The sequence below is a fragment of the Schistocerca americana genome, unplaced genomic scaffold, assembly GCF_021461395.2.
Source record: "Schistocerca americana isolate TAMUIC-IGC-003095 unplaced genomic scaffold, iqSchAmer2.1 HiC_scaffold_112, whole genome shotgun sequence".
Classification (NCBI taxonomy): Eukaryota; Metazoa; Arthropoda; class Insecta; order Orthoptera; family Acrididae; genus Schistocerca; species Schistocerca americana.
The window spans coordinates 335,001-347,500 of NW_025725176.1; the positions used below are offsets into that span (position 1 = coordinate 335,001).

General features: G+C 55.8%; 2 non-coding genes and 1 pseudogene across 2 annotated transcripts; all 3 read left to right on the forward strand.

Moving 5' to 3' along the window:
• Nucleotides 1-5,625: 5,625 nt before the first annotated feature.
• On the forward strand, nt 5,626-7,535 carry LOC124560856. The gene has a single exon (XR_006969362.1). It is a non-coding gene; the product is annotated as a small subunit ribosomal RNA (ribosomal RNA).
• Nucleotides 7,536-7,886: 351 nt separating this feature from the next.
• LOC124560927 lies at nt 7,887-8,041 on the forward strand. Its single transcript, XR_006969408.1, has one exon. It is a non-coding gene; the product is annotated as a 5.8S ribosomal RNA (ribosomal RNA).
• Nucleotides 8,042-8,229: 188 nt separating this feature from the next.
• LOC124560912 overlaps nt 8,230-12,500 on the forward strand; it is a 7,946-nt pseudogene continuing 3,675 nt past the window's right edge.

The following is a 12,500-nucleotide window of genomic DNA, read 5'->3' on the forward strand; positions in this document are numbered from 1 at the left end:
ACTTACGAGCTACAGACGCGATCGCGTTGCTCTCTGTACGAATGCAGATGCTCAGCGGTCAGCTAGGAGGCGCTCCATCCATGTCGGTACCGGTGAGCGTTGCACTCGCAGTCGCAAAAACGTACGGCAAGTATATTACTCGGAAGAGTCAATGACAGTCCAAGCCCCCCTGCGTGGGAAGAGTCTTTCTAGGCCATGACCCACCGGAAGGGCGCAGCGTCCCCCACCCCAGACATGTGACGTCACACTATCGGTATTGACGACTAGACTGATTCCTTATAATCATTTGCCATACACCGGTGGAAGCTGCCGAGACGAGTAACTACATGGCGGCCTCGCCGTGTCACTAATGTACAGAGATACAACAGTTTCGACTGGAACCGGATGAAACGTATACACGGCGCTGATTAGTAATAGATAGAGCCATCAAAATACAGATAATGTATACAACTGTCCGTATACATGCTGAAAGACTCTGCTCACAATCACAACCACACGTCAGCCAGACACTCTTATCACGCACTACTCTCTGCCTGTAACAGGCACAGAGACAATATGTAAGCACCAGCATGGAACAACACCCAGTGCATCCTCTCCGCCACATTAGACTATCCACACTATCATAACCAGACCGGGAGGTCCACTCACAAAACAGAATATCCCACCCTTCCGACAACCACCATTGCTCAGCTAAGCCACCAACACCCACACATGTCCTACACAGGGGTACACCCAACATCACAATACTGCCTCCTGTCACAGCACACAAACAATGGCAGGAATGAAAGACACAGGTCTGCCACAAGCATGGAATCAGAGCGCCGCCTGTTATGAGCCAAAGGTGCACCCTGACGTGGCAAATCAGATGATGCCGCAGTCATTTACTTACGATAATCACAATCAACAAACCGGCCCCCCCCCCCCCCAAAACACCTTTCCTTACAACAATGTGTACCTTAACCTAACCCGTATTGTGCCTTAACCTAACCCGTATTGTGCCTTAACCTAACCCGTATTGTGCCTTAACCTAACCCGTATTGTCCCTTAACCTAACCCGTATTGTGCCTTAACCTAACCCGTATTGTGCCTTAACCTAACCCGTATTGTGCCTTAACCTAACCCGTATTGTGCCTTAACCTAACCCGTATTGTGCCTTAACCTAACCCACGTTGTGCCTTAACCTAACCCACGTTGTGCCTTAACCTAACCCACGTTGTGCCTTAACCTAACCCACGTTGTGCCTTAACCTAACCCACGTTGTGCCTTAACCTAACCCACGTTGTGCCTTAACCTAACCCGTATTGTGCCTTAACCTAACCCGTATTGTGCCTTAACCTAACCCGTATTGTGCCTTAACCTAACCCGTATTGTGCCTTAACCTAACCCGTATTGTGCCTTAACCTAACCCGTATTGTGCCTTAACCTAACCCGTATTGTGCCTTAACCTAACCCGTATTGTGCCTTAACCTAACCCGTATTGTGCCTTAACCTAACCCACGTTGTGCCTTAACCTAACCCACGTTGTGCCTTAACCTAACCCACGTTGTGCCTTAACCTAACCCACGTTGTGCCTTAACCTAACCCACGTTGTGCCTTAACCTAACCCACGTTGTGCCTTAACCTAACCCACGTTGTGCCTTAACCTAACCCACGTTGTGCCTTAACCTAACCCACGTTGTGCCTTAACCTAACCCATATTGTGCCTTAACCTAACCCATATTGTGCCTTAACCTAACCCATATTGTGCCTTAACCTAACCCATATTGTGCCTTAACCTAACCCATATTGTGCCTTAACCTAACCCATATTGTGCCTTAACCTAACCCATATTGTGCCTTAACCTAACCCATATTGTGCCTTAACCTAACCCATATTGTGCCTTAACCTAACCCATATTGTGCCTTAACCTAACCCATATTGTGCCTTAACCTAACCCATATTGTGCCTTAACCTAACCCATATTGTGCCTTAACCTAACCCATATTGTGCCTTAACCTAACCCGTATTGTGCCTTAACCTAACCCGTATTGTGCCTTAACCTAACCCGTATTGTGCCTTAACCTAACCCGTATTGTACCTTAACCTAACCCGTATTGTGCCTTAACCTAACCCGTATTGTGCCTTAACCTAACCCGTATTGTGCCTTAACCTAACCCGTATTGTGCCTTAACCTAACCCGTATTGTGCCTTAACCTAACCCGTATTGTGCCTTAACCTAACCCGTATTGTGCCTTAACCTAACCCGTATTGTGCCTTAACCTAACCCGTATTGTGCCTTAACCTAACCCGTATTGTGCCTTAACCTAACCCGTATTGTGCCTTAACCTAACCCGTATTGTGCCTTAACCTAACCCGTATTGTGCCTTAACCTAACCCACGTTGTGCCTTAACCTAACCCACGTTGTGCCTTAACCTAACCCACGTTGTGCCTTAACCTAACCCACGTTGTGCCTTAACCTAACCCACGTTGTGCCTTAACCTAACCCACGTTGTGCCTTAACCTAACCCACGTTGTGCCTTAACCTAACCCACATTGTGCCTTAACCTAACCCACATTGTGCCTTAACCTAACCCATATTGTGCCTTAACCTAACCCATATTGTGCCTTAACCTAACCCATATTGTGCCTTAACCTAACCCATATTGTGCCTTAACCTAACCCATATTGTGCCTTAACCTAACCCATATTGTGCCTTAACCTAACCCATATTGTGCCTTAACCTAACCCATATTGTGCCTTAACCTAACCCATATTGTGCCTTAACCTAACCCATATTGTGCCTTAACCTAACCCATATTGTGCCTTAACCTAACCCATATTGTGCCTTAACCTAACCCATATTGTGCCTTAACCTAACCCATATTGTGCCTTAACCTAACCCATATTGTGCCTTAACCTAACCCATATTGTGCCTTAACCTAACCCATATTGTGCCTTAACCTAACCCATATTGTGCCTTAACCTAACCCATATTGTGCCTTAACCTAACCCATATTGTGCCTTAACCTAACCCATATTGTGCCTTAACCTAACCCATATTGTGCCTTAACCTAACCCATATTGTGCCTTAACCTAACCCATATTGTGCCTTAACCTAACCCATATTGTGCCTTAACCTAACCCATATTGTGCCTTAACCTAACCCATATTGTGCCTTAACCTAACCCATATTGTGCCTTAACCTAACCCATATTGTGCCTTAACCTAACCTATATTGCGCCTTAACCTAACCCATGTTGCGCCTTAACCTAACCTATGTTGCGCCTTAACCTAACCTATGTTGCGCCTTAACCTAACCTACGTTGCGCCTTAACCTAACCTATATTGCGCCTTAACCTAACCTATATTGCGCCTTAACCTAACCTATATTGCGCCTTAACCTAACCTATATTGCGCCTTAACCTAACCTATATTGCGCCTTAACCTAACCTACGTTGCGCCTTAACCTAACCCACGTTGCGCCTTAACCTAACCCACGTTGCGCCTTAACCCAACCCACGTTGCGCCTTAACCCAACCCACGTTGCGCCTTAACCCAACCCACGTTGGGCCTTAACCCAACCCACGTTGCGCCTTAACCCAACCCACGTTGGGCCTTAACCCAACACACGTTGGGCCTTAACCCAACACACGTTGGGCCTTAACCCAACACACGTTGGGCCTTAACCCAACACACGTTGGGCCTTAACCCAACACACGTTGGGCCTTAACCCAACACACGTTGGGCCTTAACCCAACACACGTTGGGCCTTAACCCAACACACGTTGGGCCTTAACCCAACACACGTTGGGCCTTAACCCAACACACGTTGGGCCTTAACCCAACACACGTTGGGCCTTAACCCAACACACGTTGGGCCTTAACCCAACACACGTTGGGCCTTAACCCAACACACGTTGGGCCTTAACCCAACACACGTTGGGCCTTAACCCGCTCTGTAATTGTCATACGACGCGTTAAATTAGTGTAGTGTTGCCTAACTGCAACCCCCGCAATATAGTTTGCTACTCGCACTGCCTGGTCCCCAGTGTATCGCTTCATGTTAAACACCTTGCAGCGATACACTGTAATGTGGATGGCAGCAGGACGTACATGCTCAATGCCCTTCGCAGTTGTTCATTGGCATTCGCATGGCGAAGCACTTAGCCTACGCTGTGGTACGGCCTGTGTCAACTGTCCGCTGATGTTGTACGTCCAAATCACACACTGTACTGCACATTGGTCCTCATGTACTGAATGATACATCGTGGTACATGTGACCGTACAACGACTGCGCCAACAACGGCGAACCATGCGGTCCAACTGTTGTGCACTCAGCTATGTGTCGTCTCCCTATAAGAGCCGGATTGCAGTGTGGTATGCCCTGGATGGCGATCAGCATGAGCCGTCTGTTGATGTAGTGGCGCGTGTTGTCAGACGTAGTCGTCTCTTCTCACACACCGTGACAGCATGGTGCACTGCGTTCCACATCTGCGACATGCGACAGAGGCCGGTTGACAGTCGTTCGCGCAATGGACATCGCATACGTACGGGGGCCACCTTCCACGTGTTCGCGAAGCGTGCACATGTTGTTGCGTGTATGTGGGCAGACATAGTGTGTCGTGACACCTGACACAGGCATGCAACAATCGTTGAATTTGCAAATGGCGATGGACGTCTACGTTTGCTGGTGACGTTACGCAAATGAACAACTGGTAAACCGTTGTGGTGCGGTTGTTCTCGCTAGAGGTGAATCAGTGATGGCGACGATCGGTTGAGCTACCAACCGGTTGTTTCAGCGATACCCACCATGCCCACGAACGTGAATGGCATGTGGGTGTGAAGCGATACGCGGCGGTGGCTGGGTGGGACCGTCCCCGGCCGGTGAGGGGGGGCCTCCCGGCGTGCTGGCCGCGCGGTGCGTGGGCGCACGCGCTACAGCCGGCTGGTGGGGGCGGCCAGTGGCAGGCGCGCCGGCCGACGGAGGCGGCAGGCGGCGCAGCTGCGCGCCGGCGCACCCTGCACGCGGCGCCGTGCGGCCAAAGTAGGTCCTCGCGGGCCCGGTGCGAAGCGCGGTGGACATCTGCAGTGTGCTGGTCCGATTGAGGACTGTGTGCGCTGAGGATGCGCCGCCGCCCGGCGCTCGGCGCCGCGACGCCGTCTGCTGCTCGGTCGCCTCTGCGGTTCTCGCAGGTGGTTTGTATCGCAGCTGTGCGGACGTGTTGGCGCGTGCGCTGTGCTGGGAGAGTTCGCTTCGGCACCCAAGTGGGGCTTTTGTCCTTCTGTGGCGCTGGCGTTGGAGCTGCCGGCCACCGTAGGTGGCGCGTGTTGTCTCCCGCCGGCAATGCCACGACAGCACGCTCCCGGGCCTCTGTCGGCAGCGGCAAGCTCAGTTGGGAGCACGGGTGGTCGCACCTAAAGCGTCTACTCGCCAAACTCCGGGCGATTGCGCCTCTCTCGAACCCGACCAAGTACTTAGGACGGCGCTGCGCGCCGCCGGGACCTGAGAGGGTTTCGAGGTGTATCGTGCAGGGGAGCTCAGCCTCCTCCTGTTTGCAGAATAATTGAGCGGACGCTTGCGTGTTCGCGCGGGCCCCCGGGACACACTCCCGGGCGGCCGGCTGCTCAGCTCTAGTTGACGCAGCTCCCTGGTTGATCCTGCCAGTAGTCATATGCTTGTCTCAAAGATTAAGCCATGCATGTCTCAGTACAAGCCGCATTAAGGTGAAACCGCGAATGGCTCATTAAATCAGTTATGGTTCCTTAGATCGTACCCACGTTACTTGGATAACTGTGGTAATTCTAGAGCTAATACATGCAAACAGAGTCCCGACCAGAGATGGAAGGGACGCTTTTATTAGATCAAAACCAATCGGTCGGCTCGTCCGGTCCGTTTGCCTTGGTGACTCTGAATAACTTTGGGCTGATCGCACGGTCCTCGTACCGGCGACGCATCTTTCAAATGTCTGCCTTATCAACTGTCGATGGTAGGTTCTGCGCCTACCATGGTTGTAACGGGTAACGGGGAATCAGGGTTCGATTCCGGAGAGGGAGCCTGAGAAACGGCTACCACATCCAAGGAAGGCAGCAGGCGCGCAAATTACCCACTCCCGGCACGGGGAGGTAGTGACGAAAAATAACGATACGGGACTCATCCGAGGCCCCGTAATCGGAATGAGTACACTTTAAATCCTTTAACGAGTATCTATTGGAGGGCAAGTCTGGTGCCAGCAGCCGCGGTAATTCCAGCTCCAATAGCGTATATTAAAGTTGTTGCGGTTAAAAAGCTCGTAGTTGGATTTGTGTCCCACGCTGTTGGTTCACCGCCCGTCGGTGTTTAACTGGCATGTATCGTGGGACGTCCTGCCGGTGGGGCGAGGTGAAGGCGTGCGACGCGCCTCGTGCGTGCTCGTGCGTCCCGAGGCGGACCCCGTTGCAATCCTACCAGGGTGCTCTTGAGTGAGTGTCTCGGTGGGCCGGCACGTTTACTTTGAACAAATTAGAGTGCTTAAAGCAGGCAAGCCCGCCTGAATACTGTGTGCATGGAATAATGGAATAGGACCTCGGTTCTATTTTGTTGGTTTTCGGAACCCGAGGTAATGATTAATAGGGACAGGCGGGGGCATTCGTATTGCGACGTTAGAGGTGAAATTCTTGGATCGTCGCAAGACGAACAGAAGCGAAAGCATTTGCCAAGTATGTTTTCATTAATCAAGAACGAAAGTTAGAGGTTCGAAGGCGATCAGATACCGCCCTAGTTCTAACCATAAACGATGCCAGCCAGCGATCCGCCGCAGTTCCTCCGATGACTCGGCGGGCAGCCTCCGGGAAACCAAAGCTTTTGGGTTCCGGGGGAAGTATGGTTGCAAAGCTGAAACTTAAAGGAATTGACGGAAGGGCACCACCAGGAGTGGAGCCTGCGGCTTAATTTGACTCAACACGGGAAACCTCACCAGGCCCGGACACCGGAAGGATTGACAGATTGATAGCTCTTTCTTGATTCGGTGGGTGGTGGTGCATGGCCGTTCTTAGTTGGTGGAGCGATTTGTCTGGTTAATTCCGATAACGAACGAGACTCTAGCCTGCTAACTAGTCGCGTGACATCCTTCGTGCTGTCAGCGATTACTTTTCTTCTTAGAGGGACAGGCGGCTTCTAGCCGCACGAGATTGAGCAATAACAGGTCTGTGATGCCCTTAGATGTTCTGGGCCGCACGTGCGCTACACTGAAGGAATCAGCGTGTCTTCCTAGGCCGAAAGGTCGGGGTAACCCGCTGAACCTCCTTCGTGCTAGGGATTGGGGCTTGCAATTGTTCCCCATGAACGAGGAATTCCCAGTAAGCGCGAGTCATAAGCTCGCGTTGATTACGTCCCTGCCCTTTGTACACACCGCCCGTCGCTACTACCGATTGAATGATTTAGTGAGGTCTTCGGACTGGTACGCGGCATTGACTCTGTCGTTGCCGATGCTACCGGAAAGATGACCAAACTTGATCATTTAGAGGAAGTAAAAGTCGTAACAAGGTTTCCGTAGGTGAACCTGCGGAAGGATCATTACCGACTAGACTGCATGTCTTTCGATGTGCGTGTCGTGTCGCGCAACACGCTACCTGTACGGCTCGCAGTAGCCGTGCGCCGCGTGCGGAACCACGCGTGCTTCTCAAAACTAACGCCAATGTTGTGTGGTACGAGCGCTGAAGCGCTGGAGCGGCTGGCCTGCGGCACCTGGCGCCTGGCGCCGGTTTTGAATGACTTTCGCCCGACTGCCTGTCCGCTCCGGTGTGGAGCCGTACGACGCCCATCGGCCGTGAGGCCGTTGGACACAGAACGCTTGAACAGGGGCCGCCACACGCCTACGTCCCGCCTATGCAACTGTCTTGAAAGAGACAGTGGAAACTAAGAAAAGATCACCCAGGACGGTGGATCACTCGGCTCGTGGGTCGATGAAGAACGCAGCAAATTGCGCGTCGACATGTGAACTGCAGGACACATGAACATCGACGTTTCGAACGCACATTGCGGTCCATGGATTCCGTTCCCGGGCCACGTCTGGCTGAGGGTCGGCTACGTATACTGAAGCGCGCGGCGTTTGCCCTGCTTCGCAGACCTGGGAGCGTCGCGGCCGCCTGTGGGGCCGGCCGCGCCTCCTTAAACGTGCGATGCGCGCCCGTCGCCTGGCGGTTCGCATACCGGTACTTACTCGGTAGCGTGCACAGCCGGCTGGCGGTGTGGCGTGCGACACCTCGTACAACGACCTCAGAGCAGGCGAGACTACCCGCTGAATTTAAGCATATTACTAAGCGGAGGAAAAGAAACTAACAAGGATTCCCCCAGTAGCGGCGAGCGAACAGGGAAGAGTCCAGCACCGAACCCCGCAGGCTGCCGCCTGTCGTGGCATGTGGTGTTTGGGAGGGTCCACTACCCCGACGCCTCGCGCCGAGCCCAAGTCCAACTTGAATGAGGCCACGGCCCGTAGAGGGTGCCAGGCCCGTAGCGGCCGGTGCGAGCGTCGGCGGGACCTCTCCTTCGAGTCGGGTTGCTTGAGAGTGCAGCTCCAAGTGGGTGGTAAACTCCATCTGAGACTAAATATGACCACGAGACCGATAGCGAACAAGTACCGTGAGGGAAAGTTGAAAAGAACTTTGAAGAGAGAGTTCAAAAGTACGTGAAACCGTTCTGGGGTAAACGTGAGAAGTCCGAAAGGTCGAACGGGTGAGATTCACGCCCATCCGGCCACTGGCCTCCGCCCTCGGCAGATGGGGCCGGCCGCCCGCGCGGAGCAATCCGCGGCGGGGTCGTGTCCGGTTGCCTTTCCACTCGCCGCGGGGTGGGGCCGTTCCGGTGTGCGGTGGGCCGCACTTCTCCCCTAGTAGGACGTCGCGACCCGCTGGGTGCCGGCCTACGGCCCGGGTGCGCAGCCTGTCCTTCCGCGGGCCTCGGTTCGCGTCTGTTGGGCAGAGCCCCGGTGTCCTGGCTGGCTGCCCGGCGGTATATCTGGAGGAGTCGATTCGCCCCTTTGGGCGCTCGGGCTCCCGGCAAGCGCGCGCGGTTCTTCCCGGATGACGGACCTACCTGGCCCGGCCCCGGACCCGCGCCGCTGTTGGCTCGGGATGCTCTCGGGCGGAATAATCGCTCCCGTCAGCGGCGCTTCAGCTTTGGACAATTTCACGACCCGTCTTGAAACACGGACCAAGGAGTCTAACATGTGCGCGAGTCATTGGGCTGTACGAAACCTAAAGGCGTAATGAAAGTGAAGGTCTCGCCTTGCGCGGGCCGAGGGAGGATGGGGCTTCCCCGCCCTTCACGGGGCGGCGGCCTCCGCACTCCCGGGGCGTCTCGTCCTCATTGCGAGGTGAGGCGCACCTAGAGCGTACACGTTGGGACCCGAAAGATGGTGAACTATGCCTGGCCAGGACGAAGTCAGGGGAAACCCTGATGGAGGTCCGTAGCGATTCTGACGTGCAAATCGATCGTCGGAGCTGGGTATAGGGGCGAAAGACTAATCGAACCATCTAGTAGCTGGTTCCCTCCGAAGTTTCCCTCAGGATAGCTGGTGCTCGTACGAGTCTCATCCGGTAAAGCGAATGATTAGAGGCCTTGGGGCCGAAACGACCTCAACCTATTCTCAAACTTTAAATGGGTGAGATCTCCGGCTTGCTTGATATGCTGAAGCCGCGAGCAAACGACTCGGATCGGAGTGCCAAGTGGGCCACTTTTGGTAAGCAGAACTGGCGCTGTGGGATGAACCAAACGCCGAGTTAAGGCGCCCGAATCGACGCTCATGGGAAACCATGAAAGGCGTTGGTTGCTTAAGACAGCAGGACGGTGGCCATGGAAGTCGGAATCCGCTAAGGAGTGTGTAACAACTCACCTGCCGAAGCAACTAGCCCTGAAAATGGATGGCGCTGAAGCGTCGTGCCTATACTCGGCCGTCAGTCTGGCAGTCATGGCCGGTCCTTGCGGCCGGCCGCGAAGCCCTGACGAGTAGGAGGGTCGCGGCGGTGGGCGCAGAAGGGTCTGGGCGTGAGCCTGCCTGGAGCCGCCGTCGGTGCAGATCTTGGTGGTAGTAGCAAATACTCCAGCGAGGCCCTGGAGGGCTGACGCGGAGAAGGGTTTCGTGTGAACAGCCGTTGCACACGAGTCAGTCGATCCTAAGCCCTAGGAGAAATCCGATGTTGATGGGGGCCGTCATAGCATGATGCACTTTGTGCTGGCCCCCGTTGGGCGAAAGGGAATCCGGTTCCTATTCCGGAACCCGGCAGCGGAACCGATACAAGTCGGGCCCCTCTTTTAGAGATGCTCGTCGGGGTAACCCAAAAGGACCCGGAGACGCCGTCGGGAGATCGGGGAAGAGTTTTCTTTTCTGCATGAGCGTTCGAGTTCCCTGGAATCCTCTAGCAGGGAGATAGGGTTTGGAACGCGAAGAGCACCGCAGTTGCGGCGGTGTCCCGATCTTCCCCTCGGACCTTGAAAATCCGGGAGAGGGCCACGTGGAGGTGTCGCGCCGGTTCGTACCCATATCCGCAGCAGGTCTCCAAGGTGAAGAGCCTCTAGTCGATAGAATAATGTAGGTAAGGGAAGTCGGCAAATTGGATCCGTAACTTCGGGATAAGGATTGGCTCTGAGGATCGGGGCGTGTCGGGCTTGGTCGGGAAGTGGGTCAGCGCTAACGTGCCGGGCCTGGGCGAGGTGAGTGCCGTAGGGGTGCCGGTAAGTGCGGGCGTTTAGCGCGGGCGTGGTCTGCTCTCGCCGTTGGTTGGCCTCGTGCTGGCCGGCGGTGCAGGATGCGCGCGCCTGCGCGGCGTTCGCGCCCCGGTGCTTCAACCTGCGTGCAGGATCCGAGCTCGGTCCCGTGCCTTGGCCTCCCACGGATCTTCCTTGCTGCGAGGCCGCGTCCGCCTTAGCGTGCTCCTCCGGGGGCGCGCGGGTGCGCGGATTCTCTTCGGCCGCCATTCAACGATCAACTCAGAACTGGCACGGACTGGGGGAATCCGACTGTCTAATTAAAACAAAGCATTGCGATGGCCCTAGCGGGTGTTGACGCAATGTGATTTCTGCCCAGTGCTCTGAATGTCAACGTGAAGAAATTCAAGCAAGCGCGGGTAAACGGCGGGAGTAACTATGACTCTCTTAAGGTGGCCAAGTGGCAGCGGTGTGGCTGCATCCGGACTTGGCTTCTCGAAGTGCGGTCTTGATGTAGTCGTGCTGCTGCTGCGAGGTGCCTTCCTTGGGTTATAGTTACAGGGAGAGTGATGCGCAATACATGGGCCTAGCCCTCTTAGCCTCTCCTCTCCTGCGGTCTTCTCCCCTTCTCGTGGGCCCGCTGATTTCGCAGAGTGGAAGACCGCACCAGGGGCTTGGGGGGGTTACCAGCCCCCCCTCGCACTATCCCTTTTTTAGTTGGGGGCAGTAAGCAGAGAATAAGTGGTGGCCCTTCCGCTGAAGGTGCCACCCCAACTCCCCCAGCACCTAGCCGGCCAACCGGCCGTGCCGAAAATCTTGTAACTTTTGCAGCTATGTATACCTGTAGTGAGTGCCACCGCAGCTTTACAACCAAGAACGGTCTCGGGGTCCATCGCCGCCGCCAACATCTTGCGGCCGCCAACGCGGAGATCGTCACGGAGAGGCATCGCGCGAGGTGGACGGAGGAAGAAGTCCTGTCGCTCGCCAAGGCAGAGGCCGAACTGTTCCTCGAGAGGGACGCCCGGTTCTTCTTTGTAAATCAAGAGCTCATCAGGATGTTCCCCGACCGAACGCTTGAGGCAATCAAGTGCCGACGGCGGCAAGCTGCCCACAAGCAGCTTGTCCGCCAATTCATGGAGGCGCTTGAGATCGGTCGGGGGGAAGAGCCGGCGTCCCGCCGGGGAGCGGCGAGCCCGCTGCCTGACGCGGGCGAGGCCGCTGCGCCGCCCGTCGACGCAGCCGAGGACTTCGCGGCCGACACCACCGGGCCGCCGCCGGAGGGGCCGACTGACGCCGCCATCTGGGAGCATCTGGCGGGGCTACCCGCTTCCGCCCAGCGTTTCTCTGCCCTGGATCGTGTCATCGGTCTGGGGCGGGGCACGCCGCCCGATGTCATCCTGGGCATGCTCCCGGATGCCCTTGCGTCGGTCGGGTCCAGAGGGGAGAGATCAATCACCAGGACACAGCGGCCGCGCCAACCATCGAAGCGGCCGCCTGCCGCGCCGCCGACGCAGAAGCGCAAGCGGCGCCGCTGGGAGTACGCGAGAACGCAGGATGCCTTCCGACGGTCGCGTGCGCGTTGCGTGCGCGGCCTCTTGGATGGCACCCTGCTCCAGCCGCCACCTGCCATCCCTGGTCTGCTGGACTTCTGGGCGGACCTCTTCACCAAGAAGCCCATCTCCACCGCGGGCTTCATTCGTGACCGCCTCCTCCCGCACTCAGAGCCTGTCGCTCTCGAGTGCATATGGGGGCCGGTCACACATGAGGAGGTCGCCGCCGCGTTGCCGCCCAGGGGATCAGCAGCCGGGCCGGACGGCCTTACCCCAGCGGAGTTGCGGC